We start from the raw sequence: 20,765 nt of genomic DNA, 5'->3' as shown, positions 1-20,765 counted from the left end.
GTAATCTCTATCCCTAACCTCGTCTAACCCTCACGTCATCTAAACCTAACCTCCTCAAACCCTTACTTCGCCTAAACCTAACCTTCTCTAAGCTAAACCTCCTCTAACCCTAACCTTTGCCTAAACCTAACCTCCTCTAACCCTTACCTCCTCTACACCTAACCAGCTCTAACTCTAAACTCATCTAAACCTAACACTAACCTCCTCTGTCCATAACTTCCGCTAACCATAATCTCCTCTAAACCTAACCTCCTACAACACTAACACTATACTCCTCTAACCATATCCTTCTCTGACCCTAATCTCCTCAAACTGTAATCTCTATCCCTAATCTCCTTTAAATCTAACCTCGTCTAACCCTAACCTCCTCAAACCCCAACTGCGCCTAAACCTAACCTCCTCTAAGCTAAACCTCCGCTAAATCTAACATCCACTAACCCTAAACATAACCCTAACCTCCTACAACACTAACACTATACTCCTCTAACCATAACCTTCTCTAACCCTAACCGTAATCGTAATCTCCTCAAACTGTAATCTCTAACCCTAAACCTCTAACCCTAATCTCCTCTAAACCTAACCTCCTGTAACCCTAACCATTTCTAACCCTAAACTCCTCCAAACCTAACATCCTCTAGCCGTAACCCTATCATCATCTAACCCTAACCTCCTTTATCCTAGCCTCCTCTATCCCAAAACCTAATATTCTCTATCCCTATCCCCCTCTAATACTAACCTCTATCCCTAACCTCCTCCAACCCTAACATCCTCTATCCATAACCCTGACCCCCTACAACCTTAACCTCTTTTAATACTAGCCTCCTCTATCCCTAAACCTCACCTCCTCTATCCCTAACCTCCTTTAATTATAATCTTCTCTGACCCTAACCTCCTCTAACCCTAACTTCATCAAACCATAATCCTAACCCTAACCTCCTATGTTAACCTCACCTCCTCTATCCTTAACCTCCTCTAACCCTGACCTCCTCTATCCCTAACCTCCTCTAACCCTAACCTCCTCTAACCCTAACCTCCTTTTATTATAATCTCCTCTGACCCTAACCTCCTCTAACCCTAACTTCATCAAACCATAATCCTAACCTCCTCTAACCCTAACCTCCACTAAACCTATCCTCTTCTAACCCTAAACTTCTCTAAACCTAACCTCCTCTAACCCTAACCTCCACTAAACCTATCCTCTTCTAACCCTAAACCTAACCCTAAACTTCTCTAAACCTAACCTCCTCTAACGCTTACCTCCTCTAAACCTAACCAGCTCTAACCCTAAACTCATCTAAACCTAACCTCCTCTGTCCATAACTTCAACTAACCATAATCTCCTCTAACCCTAACCTCCTATAACACTAACACTATACTCCTCTAACCATAACCTTCTCTAACCCTAATCTCCTCAAACTGTAATCTCCATCCCTAAACCTCTAACTCTAACCTCCTCTAACCCTACCTCCTTTAATTCTAAGCTCTATCCCTAACCTCCTCTAACCCTACCTCCTTTAATTCTAAGCTCTATCCCTAACCTCCTCTAACCCTACCTCCTTTAATTCTAAGCTCTATCCCTAACCTCCTCTAACCCTACCTCCTTTAATTCTAAGCTCTATCCCTAACCTCCTCTAACCCTACCTCCTTTAATTCTAAGCTCTATCCCTAACCTCCTCTAAACCTAACCCTTTCTAACCATAATCTCTTCCAAACCTAATATCCTCTATCCGTAACCCTATCCTCATCTAACCCTAACCTTTTTAATCCTAGCCTCCTCTATCCGAAAACATAACCTTCTCAATCCCTATCATCCTCTAATACTAATCTGAAAAACAGCTAGGGTTAGAGGAGGTTAGGGTTAGAGGAGGTTAGGGTTAGAAGAGGTTAGGGTTAGAGGAGGTTAGTGTTAGAGGAAGTTATGGACAGAGATTGGTGTTAGGTTTAGAGGAGGTTAGGTTTAGAGAAGGTTAGTGTTAGGTTTAGGGTTAGAAGAGTTTAGGGTTACATAAAGATATATGAATGAGTGATGGTACAGAGCGGCATAGGCAAGATGCAGTAGATGGTATCGAGTACAGTATATACATATGAGATGAGTATGTAAACAAAGTGGCATAGTTTAAAGTGGCTAGTGACACATGTATTCCATAAAGATGCAGTAGATGATATAGAGTACAGTATATACGTATACATATGAGATTAATAATGTAGGGTATGTAAACATTATATTAAGTAGCATTGTTTAAAGTTGCTAGTGATATATTTTACATCAATTCCCATTATTAAAGTGGCTGGAGTTGAGTCAGTGTGTTGGCAGCAGCCACTCAATGTTAGTGGTGGCTGTTTAACAGTCTGATGGCCTTGAGATAGAAGCTGTTTTTCAGTCTCTCGGTCCCAGCTTTGATGCACCTGTACTGACCTCGCCTTCTGGATGATAGCGGGGTGAACAGGCAGTGGCTCGGGTGGTTGTTGTCCTTGATGATCTTTATGGCCTTCCTGTAACATCGGGTGGTGTAGGTGTCCTGGAGGGCAGGTAGTTTGCCTCCGGTGATGCGTTGTGCAGACCTCACTACCCTCTGGAGAGCCTTAAGGTTGTGGGTGGAGCAGTTGCCGTACCAGGCGGTGATACAGCCCGACAGGATGCTCTCGATTGTGCATCTGTAGAAGTTTGTGAGTGCTTTTGGTGACAAGCCGAATTTCTTCAGCCTCCTGAGGTTGAAGAGGCGCTGCTGCGCCTTCTTCACGATGCTGTCTGTGTGGGTGGACCAATTCAGTTTGTCTGTGATGTGTACGCCGAGGAACTTAAAACTTACTACCCTGTCCACTACTGTCCCATCGATGTGGATAGGTCGGTGTTCCCTCTGCTGTTTCCTGAAGTCCACAATCATCTCCTTAGTTTTGTTGACGTTGAGTGGGAGGTTATTTTCCTGACACCACACTCTGAGGGTGACACCACATAAACCTCCCTCCATTTATAAGTATACATTAAATACAACGTGTGCAAATTAGATTACTCAGTAATATACACAGAGCGATGGCCTTGTTGGTTCCTCGCCAGCCCTGGTGAAACATGTTTAACAAAACAGTTACTGAATTTAACGCACAGCTGAATTATCAGGGGCAGCATTAGCCTGGGGTTGAGCCAGCCATTAATATCGCACAACTTCATTAAAACACCACAGAGGACAACACTGTACCATAACACACAGCACAATGGACGAGACAGTCCAAGTCAAAGAAGGTGTGTGTGTGCGTGTGAAACACATGGCTTAGTTAATACTCTTATTCTTTATTTGGAGAGCAGTAGGTTGTAGCGAGCCATGAGCTGGTCCCAAAAAGCAGCCTATTCCCTATATTTTCACCTAATAGTGCACTATAATAAATAACTGGGTGCCATTTGGAGTGCAGATGTGGTAGTGGTGGTGTTCAGTATGGGTGTTGTAGGGGGACCATTGAGTTTCAGGGCTGCAAAGCCATCCCATCTGAAAACACTTCATTAATGCCTCCCTGGGCCACGTCAGCCGTGCTTCCCCCATTCCCCCTATGGCCGCTCCAAACAGGCCTTAAACAGTTGAAGTCGTGAGCTGAGTCGAGAGGCCCCAGAGTCTAGTGGGGTGAGTGAATTTGCTGAAAGTGGGTCTGATTTGGCTTGTTTGTGCCTGATAATCAACTAGTGCACTCTCAGCTTACATTGTTGTTGGTGAGCAGCGGTCAGCCAAATGAGCTTTGATACAGTTTAGGAGTATTGTATCAACAACCAATTGGGAGTTTAGAGGGATTAACTGAAAAGGCCAAACGAGGCCTGCTGTTTTGAAAACTCAAAGTTGGTTTGAGCTCTGAGGATTGAAAAAACATACTATAGTTTGAGGGAAAATGCTTTAAATTGGTATTATGTTTTTGTTGTTACAGTGTACAATATCCTTTTCAAATGAATGTATGTGTGAACTCGGAATAGTATCTTCTTTCATATTCAAATCCCTGCCACTGCAAGCACTTTTCAATCCCCCAAAAGCTCTAGAATTATGATTATTGTACTAAACATTTCTGCTGGTCTCATTCTTAGTTCTAGTAATTCTGAACTCCACTTTGATTCATCAAATTAGCAGAAATAATGGAACAAATTCCTACCCTGAGTGATGGTCTAACCTGCATAGCAACAGTCAGAGACCTCACGCAAGTGCTGCACCCACCCACAGCAAATCAATCCAATATCCCAGTGTGTGCGGGCCAACATGGAACACTTTACAGAAGGGAAAATGTCATCTTAATAATACTGTCATTTTATACATGGAAATATCTTTCTTTCAAATAATGCATATGTGGTGTTAGGCTCCCCCAGTGAGGGTACTTGAATGTGTATCTGTGTCTGGCTGGCACACAGACACTCCTAAATCTATCCCAGGCTGGGTCGCTCTACTCTCTCCCACAAAAATGCATGGTTGTTAAAGAGAAAAACACATAGACGAGAGGCTAGGATATCAGATTAACATCAAGTAGCACCAGATTCCCTGGTATTTTGTTATTATTGAGATTTTGGTATTAAATCGCCGCTTCAAAGTAGCTAATTACACTAAGTCCTGATTTCATGGTCACAGCTGTATTGCATTACCAATCACAACAACTATACTTAGACAGCGGTGGTTTTCTCCCTCTGCTTGCCAGGGAGGAGATGTTGTGGCTTATCACTGTGGTATCCATGTCACTGAAGCCCAGGCTCCATCCCAAATGGTACCCTATTCCATACATAGCGTACTACTTTTCCTAAAGTAGTGCCATATTTAGGGAATAGGGTGTCATTTGGAATACAGTCCAGAAACCCTGGGCAGAACCATCCAGACTAACTGATCACCATCCCAAATGATGGACTGCCAGCTCCAGTCAAAGTCAAATAAAACAGACAAGGCAGGGCCACGTTGTTTTGTTCCATCCCTGCATGGATTGGTTTCAGAACAGGAGGATGACAATTGAAAACTGCCTTCTGGCAATTGCTTTCTATACCTCTCGAGATATTCTGAATATTGTAGAGTTCCCAGGAGCGGTTGAGTGGTTGATCATACCACCCCTGACCTTCCCCTCACACCCAAGTACCCCTCCCCCTCTCAGATCCAATCACAATGACTTGGGCTTTATACCAAACTGCACCCTATACACTATTTATGACCAGAGCACTGTGTAGGGAACAGGATGCCATTTGGGGTGCATCCAAGGTGTGTTATGAACCTCTCTTAACCACAGAGGCTTGATGTTAGGCATTAATGCTGATCCATTCCAGCGACAGTAGGACACAGGTTGGTAGTTCTGTGTGTGTGTATATTCTCTCAACACTGGACACTATGAGAGAGAAGGGATGGAGGACATGAAAGGATAACATCTTCAAGAAAATAAACTCCTTTCCATTCATTATTAATCTCAATTGGACTTCCTGGATTTATTAAAGGTTTAATTGTTCAGCTCTGTCCAGACCTTTGCATCTCTCTATAGACAATAGACAATCAGTCAGTTAGATTTTCTGGCATTGGATTTTCAACTGTGGGCTGTTCAGTGTCACAAATTATCAGACTACAAGCAATAAAAAGTCTGCACTGGTTTCAAACACCTTACAAACTATTCATGTACCCAAGTGTTAGGTGTAGCCTTGTCCTTGGATTTTCACAATTGAGCAACACAGTAAGATATGTCTGAAGGGAATGCAAGGTTCAAAACACACACACACCAGTGAATATGCATGCAAATCTCCATCAGCCAAACGGATTTGATCATTTTAAACTGTGTTATTCACTAGCCAGTCAAATGAGAGAGACATGTCTGCGTACCTAAACACCTGTCATTACAGACTAGTCATCTGGGGATGAACGGTGGGGGCAATTTACGGTCCGCTCAACTCAGGCCATCTTAAAACACTAACTGCAAATTGAAATAAGGCAACCAGGGGTAAAATGTGTTTATTTATTATTCTGTGCCTCTCTCTCCTTCATCTCCACATTTCAAAAAGCCCCTTGTGTCCAAAACTTAATTTCAATATTTCTCAGATTGCATTTGTGCTTCATCAAAGATGGAATGAAAGGGGTGATGTGGAAGGGAGGAGGGGGGGGAACAGGGCAGCGAGGGAAGGGGAGAGGGGAGCGAGGAGGGGGGGGAACAGGGCAGCAAGGGAAGGGGAGAGGGGAGCGAGGAGGGGGGGGGAACAGGGCAGCGAGGGAAGGGGAGAGGGGAGCGAGGAGGGGGGGAACAGGGCAGCGAGGGAAGGGGAGGGGAGCGAGGAGGGGGGAAGAGGGGAGCGAGGAGGGGGAACAGGGCAGCGAGGGAAGGGAAGAGGGGAGCGAGGAGGGGGGGCAGGGCAGCGAGGGAAGGGAAGAGGGGAGCAAGGAGGGGGGCAGGGCAGCGAGGGAAGGGGAGAGGGGAGTGAGGGGGGAACAGGGCAGCGAGGGAAGGGAAGAGGGGAGCGAGGAGGGGGAACAGGGCAGCGAGGGAAGGGAAGAGGGGAGCGAGGAGGGGGAACAGGGCAGCGAGGGAAGGGGAGAGGGGAGCGAGGAGGGGGGGGGGAAACAGGGCAGCGAGGGAAGGGAAGAGGGGAGCGAGGAGGGGGGGGAACAGGGCAGCGAGGGAAGGGAAGAGGGGAGCGAGGAGGGGGAACAGGGCAGCGAGGGAAGGGAAGAGGGGAGCGGGGGAGGGGGACAGGCCAGCGAGGGAAGGGGAGGGGGGAACAGGGCAGCGAGGGAAGGGAAGAGGGGAGCGAGGAGGGGGGGGGAAAAGGGGAGCGAGGAGGGGGGGGAAAAGGGGAGCGAGGAGGGGGGGAACAGGGCAGCGAGGGAAGGGAAGAGGGGAGCGAGGAGGGGGCAGGGCAGCGAGGGAAGGGAAGAGGGGAGCGAGGAGGGGGCAGGGCAGCGTGGGAAGGGGAGAGGGGAGTGAGGGTGGGGGGGGAACAGGGCAGCGAGGGAAGGGAAGAGGGGAGCGAGGAGGGGGAACAGGGCAGCGAGGGAAGGGGAGAGGGGAGCGAGGAGGGGGGAAACAGGGCAGCGAGGGAAGGGAAGAGGGGAGCGAGGAGGGGGGAACAGGGCAGCGAGGGAAGGGAAGAGGGGAGCGAGGAGGGGGGAACAGGGCAGCGAGGGAAGGGAAGAGGGGAGCGGGGGAGGGGGACAGGCCAGCGAGGGAAGGGGAGGGGGGGAACAGGGCAGCGAGGGAAGGGAAGAGGGGAGCGAGGAGGGGGAAAAGGGGAGCGAGGAGAGGGGGAAAAGGGGAGCGAGGAGGGGGAACAGGGCAGCGAGGGAAGGGAAGAGGGGAGCGAGGAGGGGGGGGGGCAGGGCAGCGAGGGAAGGGGAGAGGGGAGTGAGGGGGGGGAACAGGGCAGCGAGGGAAGGGAAGAGGGGAGCGAGGAGGGGGAACAGGGCAGCGAGGGAAGGGAAGAGGGAAGCGAGGGGGGGGACAGGGCAGCGAGGGAAGGGAAGGGGGGAACAGGGCAGCGAGGGGGGGAACAGGGGAGCGAGGAGGGGGGGGAACAGGGCAGCGAGGGAAGGGGAGAGGGGAGCGAGGAGGGGGGAACAGGGCAGTGAGGGAAGGGAAGAGGGGAGCGGGGGGGGGGACAGGGCAGCGAGGGAAGGGGAGAGGGAAGGGGGGGGAACAGGGCAGCGAGGGAAGGGAAGAGGGGAGCGAGGAGGGGGACAGGGCCAGCGAGGGAAGGGAGAGGGGAGGGAGGGGGGGGGAACAGGGCAGCGAGGGAAGGGAAGAGGGGAGCGAGGAGGGGGAAAAGGGGAGCGAGGAAGGGGGGGAGCGGGGGGGAACAGGGCAGCGAGGGAAGGGAAGAGGGGAGTGAGGGGGGGAACAGGGCAGCGAGGGGAAGGGAAGAGGGGAGCGAGCGAGGGGGAACAGGGCAGCGAGGGAAGGGAAGAGGGGAGCGAGGAGGGGGGGAACAGGGCAGCGAGGGGGGGGAAGGGAAGAGGGGAAGGGAAGAGGAGGGGGGGGGGAACAGGGCAGCGAGGGAAGGGAAGAGGGGAGCGAGGAGGGGGAACAGGGCAGCGAGGGAAGGGAAGAGGGGAGCGAGGAGGGGGAACAGGGCAGCGAGGAAGGGGGAACAGGGGAGCGAGGGAAGGGGGAACAGGGCAGCGAGGGAAGGGAAGAGGGGAGCGAGGAGGGGGAACAGGGCAGCGAGGGAAGGGAAGAGGGGTGCGCGAGGAGGGGGAGAACAGGGCAGCGAGGGAAGGGAAGAGGGGAGCGAGGAGGGGGGGAACAGGGCAGCGAGGGAAGGGAAGGGGGGAACAGGGCAGGGGGAAGGGAAGAGGGGAGCGAGGAGGGGGAACAGGGCAGCGAGGGAAGGGAAGAGGGGAGCGAGGAGGGGGGGGAACAGGGCAGCGAGGGAAGGGAAGAGGGGAGCGAGGAGGGGGGGAACAGGGCAGCGAGGGAATGGAAGAGGGGAGCGAGGAGGGAAGAGGGGATGAATGAGGGAGAGATGTAAGGGGTATTGGTTGTCTTCAAACAAACCAACTGTGATGCTAAACAAATCACCAGCAGCTGAGGCCTCACTAACAGACTACATTATCTCCTAAACACAGTCAGCAACCTCATTCTCTCATTTACTAACTACAGTAACAACCTCATTCTCTCATTTACTAGTTACAGTAACAACCTCATTCTCTCATTTACTAGCTAGAGCATCAACCCCATTCTCTCATTTACTAGTTACCGTAACAACCTCATTCTCTCATTTACTATTTACAGTAACAACCTCATTCTCTCATTTACTAGTTACAGTAACAACCTCATTCTCTCATTTACTAGCTAGAGTAATAACCCCATTCTCTCATTTACTGACTACAGTAACAACCTCATTCTCTCATTGACTAACTACAGTAACAACCTCATTCTCTCATTTACTAGCTACAGTAACACTAATTAAGGCTTCGGTTACATAGTTTATTCTCATACCTCAGCGTTTTCTTAGACGATTATTATTACTGTAGGTAAGTGCGTACAGTTCTCGGGGACGTGGTTAATTATCACACTATTTCCCCATCCCTTTAGCGAACACACCTGACTAAACAAATTGCATTCTAAACTGAAGGCCATGATTAGTTGATCACTTAGGTGTGTTAGCAGAGGCTGGGGCAAAAGTGTCACCGGATTTCCAGTGACCATCTCTGACGTAGACAGAAAGGAAGAGATGAAGCGAGAGGTTTTACTCAGCCCAAAATCTGTCCACGAAAAGAAGCCCACAAAGTGAGGAAGTTTTGGTCAAGGTCAATAAGACAGTCTCGAATTAGGTCATGTTTTTTTGTTGTTATGTGGCGGCAGGGTAGCCTAGTGGTTACAGCGTTGGACTAGTAACCGGAAGGTTGCAAGTTCAAACCCCTGAGCTGACAAGGTACAAATCTGTCATTCTGCCCCGGAACAGGCAGTTAACCCACTGTTCCTAGGCCATCATTGAAAATAAGAATTTGTTCTTAACTGATCTTGCCTAGTTAAATAAAAAAATTATGAATGCACTGATATGTGGATGAACACGGCATTTCGTCAACTTAAAATGTTTTCATGAAAACATATCAGAGTTGTCATAGAGGTAAGAGGACTCATCATGGGTATAATCTGTTTTAGCATGGACATAGCCATTGAGGGCTTCCTCAATTTTAAAGTAGTCAACTGGGTAGAGATTTGTATGAGTTGGGAGCAAACAGCCAATGAAGAATAACATTAACTACTTTAAAATGGAGATAGCCTCAATGGCACTGCCCATGCTGTCACAGATATTAAGATGAGTCCTCTATCTATACTTGACACCTTGTAGAGTCCATGCCCAGACGAACTGAGGCTGTTCCGAGGGCAAAAGGAGAACCCTTTATTTCTAAGAGTGTCAAAGTCCCTCCCTTCCAGTCACAATCTAAAGCCACAATGACACCCAATCTTCAAACACATTGTCTGTGTTCCAAATGACACCCTAGTGCACTGTAAAATAGGGTGCCGTTTGGAACACACCCATTGAAATGAAGACAATTCTATTTGCTGGCTTCAAGATTTTCTACAGATTGTAACTCCCCCTCCCCCAAACACAGTACACACAGCTACCCCTGAACTGATTGGCCAACTAATGACATCTCATGGGCATCTTTTTAATTGAGGTTCTAACCAGTTATAAGAGCACAGTATGAAGCTGCTAAACACGCTGTTCTCCAATCCCGTGTATATCTTTACGTGTCACTCAACATGAGGTTGTCTAATGATAGATCATGCTGTTATTATAGGACAACAAACAGTGTGTGTTGTTGATTGATAGGCTGATTGGATCAATAACAAACTAAACCAATCACAGAACAGATGGTGGGATGACAGTACTGTTGAGAGGCTGATCTCTGCCTGCCCCCTAGACCCACGCAAACATACCCACGCACGCACACACACGCACGCACACACACAGAGAGAGAGAGAAACACACATGTCTGGATGTGGTTAGCAGTGAGGAAGGCCAGACCTACTATAACTGAAGGGCCATCAGTAAGCCTAGGAATTAACAACCCATTGCTGGTATGTGCATTGTATTTGTCAGACTGCGATTTACTGTTTTCCTCCAAAGAGAGGGAAACAAAGACAGAAAAATGAGCAAGGCTGTCCTGTCTGTGTTTATTCGTATCTATTTAATGTATATGTGTACAGTGTGTATGTTGGAGCCGTTCTTGCATACAGTTGTCGCAGCACAACCTCAGCCTTTGACGAGGAGAGAAAAACAAGATGCCGGGGTCGGGAGGGCAAGTTGTGCAAAGCGCGTGCTCGCTGAGTGACACAGTTCAGCACTAGCAAGGGGCCCGCGTTGCAGAGGTCAGAGCAAGGTTTTGGCAAAGGAGCGAGCGTAGAAACAATGCACGCCCGAACCCCCCCTGCATATTTATTCCTCATCTGTTTTTACAGCGTAAAGTATAAATGGGTCAGATGACGCGGCGAGAGCCTGCACATTGTCAACACAGGTAATAAGTCTCTATAACCCTCTCATTCCCACACACAGCCCTTTCAACAAATCACACTGCCCTTGGATAACACCACAGAGTAGACTGCAGCATAGAGACGTAGCCTATCGTGAGTCTTAAATGACACCCATAGGGCTCTGTAGGGCACTATATAGGGAATAGGGTGCAATTTGGGACTCACTCCTGACACAGAAAATAAACAACATATACACTCCAAAAGGACAAGTATGGATGTTAAATCCACGGCAGTATTTCAGACATTTTAAAAAGCTTTGCCTGAAACCTCGTTCTGCAGTACACACCCTTCAGGCTTATGCAGAGATCAGTGAGTGCATCTCAAATGGCACCCTATTCCCTATGGGCCCTAGTTAAAAGTAGTGCACTATATAGGGAATAGGGTGCAATTTGAGACTTATTCAGTACCTTGTGGCCTCTGCATTCAACCTCTGCTCCGAGGTTTAGGGCTGTAGTAAATAGTGTCAGCAGGCACCTCAGCTAGGCCTCACGGCCCAGGGAGGGTAGGCTGTACAATATACAGGGTGCTAGTGACGAGCCTCAGGCCGGTGTGAGAGAGTGACGTCAGCACATCAAGCAGGCCGGAGGGAAGGAAAGGTAGAGGAGGGAGGACAGGATAAAGAGGGCCCTTTAAAAAGAGGCAATCTGGGATTGGTTCATACATTTTTAGCAGTTAGAAGGCTTTGTTGTTTGAAAAAACAGATTGTCCCTTTAATCTGCTGTAAACGCAGAGCATCAAGGTTAGGTGAACGAGGTCTGGATTCTGTCCTGCATAATTGCATCATGCCTCAAATAGAAGACCCTCAATAGGGATAGACACAGGAAATGGTGGGCTTAGAAAAGTATCTAAAGTGCCTTCAGAAAGTATTCGTACCCCTTGATTTATTCCACATCTTGTTTTGTTACAGCCTGAATTCAAAATTGGTTATCTACACACAATACCACAATGACAAAGTGAAAAAAAAATAGTTGACATTTTTGCAAATGTATTGAAAATTAAATACAGAAATCTGATTTACACAAGTATTCACACCCGAGTCAATACTTTGTAGAAGCACCTTTAGTGGTGATTATAGCTGTGTCTACACCTTGATTGTACAATATTTGCACATTATTCTTTTTAAAATTATTCAAGCTCTATCAAGTTGATTGTTGATAATTGCTAGACAGACATTTACAAGTCTTGCCGTAGATTTTCAAGCCGATTTAAGTCAAAACTGTAGGCCTCTAAGGAACATACAATGTCGTCTCGGTAAGCAACTCCAATGTAAATTTGGCCTTGTGTTTTAGGATATTGTCATGCTGAAAGCTGAATTAGTCTCCCAGTGTCTGTTAGAAAGCAGACAACCAGGTGTTTCTCTAGGATTTTGCCTGTGCCTATAGCTGTATTCTGTTTTTTTTATCCCCCCCAAAAAAGAACACTCTAGTCCTTGCCAATGACAAGCATACCCATAACATGATGCAGCCAACCCCGTGCTTTAAAATATTTTGAGTGGTACTCAGTGAAGTGATGGATTTGCCCTAAACATAACGCTTTGTATTCAGGACAAAAAGTAAATTGCACATTTTTGCAGTATTGCTTAATTAACTGCCTTGTTGCAAATAAGATGCATGTTTTGGAATATTTTTTATTTTGTACAGGCTTCCTTCTTTTCACTCTGTCATTTAGGTTAATATTGTGGCTTAACTACAATGTTGTTGATCCATCCTCAGTTTTTTCCTACCACAGCCATTAAACTCTGTAACTGTTTTAAAGTCACCATTGGCCTCATGGTGAAATCCCTGAGCACTTTCATTCCTCTCCGGCAACGGAGTTAGGTTGACGCCTGTATCTTTGTAGTGACTGGGTGTATTGACACACTATCCAAAGCCTAATTAATAACTTCTCCATGCTCAATTCACTACTCGATTGAGGAACCTTGGAAATAATTGCATGTGTGGGGTGCAGAGATTGGGTAGTCATTCAAAAATTGTTAACCACTATTACTCAACACGGAATGACTCCATGCAACTTATGTGATTTATTAAGCACATTTCTACTCCTGAACTTATTTAGGCTTGCCATAGCAAAATGGTTTAATATCGACAAGACATTTCAGCCTTTAATTTATTATTCATTTCTAATATTTTCTAAAAACAAAATTCCACTTTGACTTTATGGGGTATTGTGTGTAGATCAGTGACACTTACATTTTAAATTCAGGCTGTAACACAAAATGTGGAAAACGTCAAGGGGTGTGAATATTTTCTAAAGGCACTGCCTTGAAATGGGAGATCTGGCTCTTCAAGAGCCATGTTCTTAAGATAACCCTTAAACATTTGATCTGATGTTACGTTAAGCAAAAAGTGCATTGTTGTGGAGCGAGAGAAAGTAACTCCAAAGCTATAACTGCTCAGTTAAAAATAATAAAAATACAATTCTGAGAGTAAACGTAAGATGTATATCATGGATTAATACTGTGCAGGTGCAATAAAGTGTTTATCAAAATGTCTGGTGAGACGTCTGTACATGAGGTCATTTCTCTCCTCACCAAGCAGGAAAAACACTTTTTTTCCTGAGCTTGTTAAGCAGGATCACATTGTAAGCACAAAAACTGAACACAACCCCATAAAGAGGCCAGAGAAAGTGTAAAAGTAAACAGAGACTCACTAGCCTGTTTTAGGTACACCACCCCATTCACGAAAATGGATCGCTCCTACAGTGAGTCACATGGCCGTGGCTTGCTACATAAAGCAGGGAGAGGCGGTCGATTGAGCGTTAGAATGGGCAAAACGAGTGACCTGAGCAACTTTGAGGGTGGTATGATCGTCGGTGACAGGCGCGCCAGATCCAGTATCTCAGAAACAGCCGGCATCCTGGGCTTTTTACACACAAGTGTCTAGGGTTTACCGATCATGACGCAACAAATAAAAAAACTCCAGTTAGTGGCAGTCCTGTGGTTGAAAACTGCTTGATGAAGGAGAATGACAAGAATGGTGCAAGCTAACAGGCGGGCTGCAGACAGACAGATAACAGTGCAGTACAACAGTGGTGTGCAGAACGGGCTATTGCAGCAGACGACCACACCGGGTTCCACTCCTATCAGCTAAAAACAAGACGAGGCTCCAGTGGGCACACGGTCACCAACACTAGACAATTGAGGAGTGGAAAAGCATTGCCTGGAACATGACAGTGAGTTCGGTTGACTTGACCGGCCTGTTCAGTCCCCAGACCTCAACCCAATAGAGCATGTTTGAGATGAGATGGAACGGGCTGTTCACAGCATGAATGTACCACCATCCAATCTGCAACAACTGCGTGATGCCATCGTGTCGGCATGGACCAACATACCTGTGGAACGTTTCCGACACCTTATAGAACGCCCTGAATAATGCAGGCTGTTCTGGAGGTAAAGGGGGGTCCGACCCAGTGCGAGATGGGTGTACCCAATGAACTGTCCGGTGAATGTATAGTTAATAGCTACTTAATCTATTCCATAGGCCCTGATGTGATAAACTGGGGAAGGGGGGTTTGGGAGCTGGCCTGACTGAAGCCTCACAGCATCCATAAAGAGTAGACAGAACAGTTCCCAGAGCGGGGTTGTAGTACTGAGGTCAGCTGCGCACACTAACACACAAACACAGAGCAACACGCACACATACAGTCACCTGGAATGCATTTCAATTAACAGGTGCGCCTTGTTAAATGTTCATGTGGAATTTCTTTCCTTTTAATTTGGTTGAGCCAATCAGGTATACAGAAGGCAGCCCAACTTGGTAAAAGACCAAGTCCATATTATGGCAAGAACAGCTCAAATAAGCAAAGAGAAATGAGAGTCCATCATTACTTTAAGACATGAAGGTCAGTCAATCTGGAAAATGTCAAGAACTTTGAACGTTTCTTCAAGTGCAGTTGCAAAAACATTAAGCGCTATGATAAAACTGGCTCTCATGAGGACCAACACTCCATGAAAGACCCAGAGTTACTTCTGCTGCAGAGGATACGTTTCTTATTTACCAGCCTCAGAAATTACAGCCCAAATAAATGCTTCACTTAGTTCAAGTAACAGACACCTCAACTGTTCACCACGTGAATCAGGCCTACGTGGTTGAATTTCTGCAAAGAAACCACTACTAAAGCACACCAATAAGAACAAGAGTAGGTGAACGGATGATCTCCACATGCGTGGTTCCCACCCTGAAGCATGAAGGAGGAGGTGTGACGGTGCTTTGCTGGTGACACCGTGTGATTTATTTAGAATTCAAGGTACACATAACCAGCGTGGCTACCACAGCATTCTGCAGCAATACTCCATCCAATCTGGTTTGCGCTTAGTGGGACTATCATTTGTTTTCTAAAAGGACAATAACCAAGGGCTATTTGACCAAGAGGGAGAGTGATGGAGTGCTGCATCAGATGACTTGGCCTCCACAATCAACCAACCTCAACCCAATTGGGATGGTGTGGGATGAGTTGGACCACAGAGTTAAGGAAAAGCAGCCAACAAGTGCTTAGCATTTGTGGGAACTCCTTCAAGACTGTTGGAAAAGCATTCCAGGTGAAGCTGGTTGAGAGAATGCCAGGAGTGTGCAAAGCTGTCATCAAGGCAAAGGGTGGCTACTTTGAAGAAGGATTTGTTTAACACTTTTTTGATTACTACATAATTCCATGTGTTATTTCATAGTTTTGATGTCTTCACAATTATTGTAAAATGTAGAAAATAGTTAAAATAAAGAAAAACCCTTATAGGTGTGGCCAAACTTGACTTGTACTGTACATATATATTTATTTACATTTCAAACTCTGACATTGCACGTTCTAATGTCTTAATTTCTTGTTATTTTTCATGTATTTTTAAAAAAGGTGTGTGTTATTCTTTTTCTGCATTGTTGGAGCTAGAAACAAGCATTTCGCTGCACCTGTGATAACATCTACAAAACTGTGTACGCGACCAATTAACTTATTTGATCTGAATCATGAAACTGACTTGACTTAAAGGGAAACGCCACAACTTTTTCATTAGTCCAGTGTTGATACAATCCACAAATATTTTGCATGTCAGCAGTCAACTTTTCAAAATGTTGGACTTTCAAGAAGCAAAGTGTCACCGGAAACATCATGATGCAAAATACATAGGACAAAATACATTATGCAAAAAACAACAAACATTTAAAGAATCACAGAGGGAAACTCACTAATAACAACAACAACAGAACTGAATGAACGACCATACCATAACTTTATTGTAGATAAACTCAGCTACAATTATTACAAAAGAGAACCAAAACAAAAAATGAATATTAAAAGGTAATTGTGATCCATAAGGTGCAGACCTCAACCCACTGCAGCATGATATTACAGCATGAGTGAAGGTTCTTTCTTTTCCATGTCCCTTAAAATTCCGCTGCAGGTTGTAATGGCCCATATTTCCCCATACTGAAATCAGTGCATCAACAAGTGTTCCACTCCATTCCGTTCCATTCTGCTGGTGTTCCGCTGTTTGGTGACAATGACATTCTCACAAGTTCATTCCTAAAAGTCCCTGCCGGTCCAGACTATCCACCGGCTTCGCTACCCACCAGCAAGCAACTTGCTGCTATAAAGAGTGCATTTGATTTATTTCATTTAATGTACATTTTGTCATCCAAGAAGTTATATATTTTTTTCTTTAAAAAACAACAACAACAACACTTTACTCCTTGTCCAATATACCAGCCCTTGTTAAAAATGTATAGGGTCTGGAAAATTTTACTTTTTTTTAGATTGAAATCATAATAGTACATTACGCAAAATAAAAAATGTGGAGTAGGGTTACCTTTCTATTGGACATGCACTAAACCATGTGGATCTAGTCAAACATAATCTAGCTGGGGGGGGTAGTGGACTAAACATAATTCAAGTCATGCCTATCAGAGGACATGGTAGTTTATGGGTTACATTACAATTCAATATTCAAATAATTACATTTAAGGTATACACAACACATACGTTTTAGCCCCTGATCTATTGTAGATATCTTTTACTACAGTGCTTTCATCAGATGGTATCCTGCTGTAGGCACATTGTATAATTCTCATCCATTGCCTCTTAAATACAATTGTAAAATACCAGCAAAGCCTAAACCACAAGTTATCCCTCCTCGTCACACAACCATGATATATAACTTACACTTTTCATTTTGTCTCTTTCTCTGACATGAGGTAAAGTATGGCGCCCAAGTGCAATGCTCAATTGTGCTACATGTACAAAAAGAAAAAGAAAACAAAAAATGATTATCCGCTGCCAGTTTGCAATTGATTGAGGCCAATTTTATAACTACACTTCCATAAAACACCTTTACTAAGACTCAGGTTGGAGGCAATGCATCATGCTGCAACATTTAGCTTGAATTATCACTTCTTAGGGGTGTAAATTCATCCATGACAAAAAAAAAGCGGTGTGGTTGTGGCACCATATGAGTGATTTCACATTCTTGTTAAGTAATCTCCCCCACATGAAACATTGTGTGCGCACTTTGAAATTCCACATTTTGGGAACAAATTTTTATAAACTAAAAATATGCACATAATAATAATAATGATAATTTAAAAAAGATATATAAAAAAAAATATATAGAAGAATGTTACATTTGCTGTTGTAGTTCGGGGTCACACAACTGTTGCTTGAGAGCGTGAATCCAGATTGCACTCTATACGATGTCAAACTATATGATATAAAACAAAAACCGTCAGAATATCTGCCACTGTAGTTTTAGTAAAAACCCGCCCCTTTAAGTCACACGTGAGTGGAATGATGTTGTCAATAAAGTATACATTTAGCAAGTATAGTATATTTTCACATATTTACATGTCTACACCAAAGTTCAGAAACCAAATGATGTATGGCACCAGGTTAATAGTAATGCATACATACACATCCCTACTATGAACAAACAGTGCTTGGCTCGTTGCAGCTACTGTAGGCAAGTTTTCTGAACCTTCGAGACAATAGTTGCAGTATTCGCTTGGTTAGGATACGATAAGTTGAAAGGCACCATTTTAGTTTGCGTTATTTGTCTGTCAAAGATATACGTCATCAAATAGATACAAGTAACTGAGGGAATGTTGTTTATCAGTGCAAATAATTACGATATATATATATATATATATATATATATATAGCTATATATACACATACACACACTATGTTCAAAAGTTTGGGGTTGTTTTTTAAAGAAAAGCACATTTTCTGTCCTTTCAAATAACATCAAATTGATCCGAAATACAGTGTAGACATTGTTAATGTTGTAAATGACTATTGTAGCTGGAAACATCAGATTTTTTATGGAATATCTACATCGGCGTACAGAGGCCTATTATCAGCAACCATCACTCCTGTGTTCCAATGGCATGTTGTGTTAGCTAATCCAAGCTAATAATTTTATGTTAGCACAGCTGAAAACTGTTGCGCTAATTAAAGAAGCAATAAAACTGGCCTTCCTAGTTGAGTATCTGGAGCATCAGAATTTGTGGGTTCAATTACAGGCTCAAAATGGCAGGAAACAAAGAACTTTCTGCTGAAACTCGTCAAGCCATTCTTGTTCTGAGAAATGAAGGCTATTCCATGTGAGAAATTGCCAAGAAACTGAAGATCTCGTACAACACTGTGTACTACTCCCTTCACAGAACAGCGCAAACGGGCTCTAACCAGAATAGAAAGAGGAGTGGGAGGCCCCAGTGCACAACTGAGCAAGAGGACAAGTACATTAGTGTCTAGTTTGAGAAACAGATACTTCATAAGTCCTCAACTGGCAGCTTCAGTAAATTGTACACGCAAAACACCAGTCTCAACGTCAACAGTGAAGAGGCGACTCTGGGATGCTGGCCTTCTCGGCAGAGTTGCAAAGAAAATGCCATATCTCAGACTGGCCAATAAAAAGAAAAGATTAAGATGGGCAAAAGAGCACAGACATTGGACAGAGGAACTCTGCCTAGAAGGCCATCATCCCGGAGTCATCTCTATACTCAACTAGTCTAAAGAAGGCCAGGTTTATTGCTTCTTTAATCAGTAGAACAGTTTTCAGCTGTGCTAACATAATTGCAAAAGGGTTTTCTAATGATCAATTAGTATTTTAGAATGACAAACTTGGTTTAGCTAACACAAAGTACCATTGGAAAACAGGAGTGAAAGTTGCTGAAAATGGACCTCTGTATGCCTATGTAGATATTCCATTACAAATCTGCCGATTCCAGCTACAATAGTCATTTACAACATTAACTATGTCTACACTGTATTTCTGATCAATTTGATGTTATTTGAAAGGGCAAAAAAAAACCTTTTCTTTCAACAACAAGGACATTTCTAAGTGATCCCACATTTTTGAACGCTAGTGTATATTAGATTGTTCTAAGTACAGATGTCACAGTAAAACGACTTAAGCATATATGTCACTGCCATAGATATTCATCAAATTGGTCTTGTCCAGAAAAAACAAGTTTATTTGTACTGATATACGGTATATTTAAATAAGACATAGGGCCTGGCAATGAGCAGAGTGCAGTGTCTTCTGAGGTAGTTTACCTATGGTAGGATTTTATGAGTTGCCATGCTGACGGAAAGCCTCAGAGGCATACATGAGATGTACAGTTAAAGTCGGAAGTTTACATGCACCTTAGCCAAATACATTTAAACTCAGTTTTTCACAATTCCTGACATTTAATCCTTGTAAAAATTCCCTGTCTAAGGTCAGTTAGTAACACCACTTTATTTTAAGAATGTGAAATGTCAGAATAATAGTAGAGAGAATGATTCGTGTCAAGCTTTTATTTCTTTCATCACATTCTCAGTGGGTCAGAAGTTTACATTCACTCGATCAGTATTTGGTAGCATTGCCTTTAAATGGTTTAACTTGGGTCAAATGTTTTGGTGGAGCCTTACACAAGCCTCCCACAATAAGATGGGTGAATTTTGGCCCATTCCTCCTGACAGAGCTGGTGTAACTGAGTCAGGTTTGTAGGCCTCCTTGTTCACACACGCTTTTTCAGTTCTGCCCACAAATTTTCTATAGGATTGAGGTCAGGGCTTCGTGATGGCCACTCCAATACCTTGACTTTGTTGTCCTTTTTGCCACAACTTTGGAAGTATTCTTGGGGTCATTGTCCATTTGGAAGACCCATTTGCGACCAAGCTTCCTGACTGATGTCTTGAGATGTTGCTTCAATATATCCACATAATTTTCCATCCTCATGATGCCATCCATTTTGTGAAGTGCACCAGTCCCTCCTGCAGAAAAGCACCCCCACAACATGATGATGCCACCCCCATGCTTCACGGTTGGGATGGTGTTCTTCGGCTTGCAAGCATCCCCTTTTTCCTCCAAACATAACGATGGTCATTATGGCCAAACAGTTCTATTTTGTTTCATCAGACCGGAGGACATTTCTCCAAAAAGCACAATCTTTGTCCCCATGTGCAGTTGCAAACCGTAGTCTGGCTTTTGTATGGCGGTTTTGGAGCAGTGGCTTCTTCCTTGCTGAGCAGCCTTTCAGGTTATGTCGATATAGGACTCGTTTTACTGTGGATATAGATATTTTCGTACCCGTTTCCTCCAGCATCCTTTGCTGTTGTTCTGGGATTGATTTGCACTTTTCGCACCAATGTACGTTCAACTCTAGGAGACAGAACGCGTCTCCTTCCTGAGTGGTATGACGGCCGCGTGGTCCCATGGTGTTTATACTCGCATACTATTGTTTGTACAGATGAACGTGGTACCTTGAGGTGTTTGGAAATTGATCCCAAGGATGAACCAGACATGTGGAGGTCTCCAAAAAAAAATTCTGATGGTTTTG

This window comes from Oncorhynchus tshawytscha, linkage group LG08 (genome assembly GCF_018296145.1).
Source record: "Oncorhynchus tshawytscha isolate Ot180627B linkage group LG08, Otsh_v2.0, whole genome shotgun sequence".
Classification (NCBI taxonomy): domain Eukaryota; kingdom Metazoa; phylum Chordata; class Actinopteri; order Salmoniformes; family Salmonidae; genus Oncorhynchus; species Oncorhynchus tshawytscha.
The sequence above is the reverse complement of the archived record's forward strand: the minus strand, read 5'-3'. Positions refer to the sequence as shown.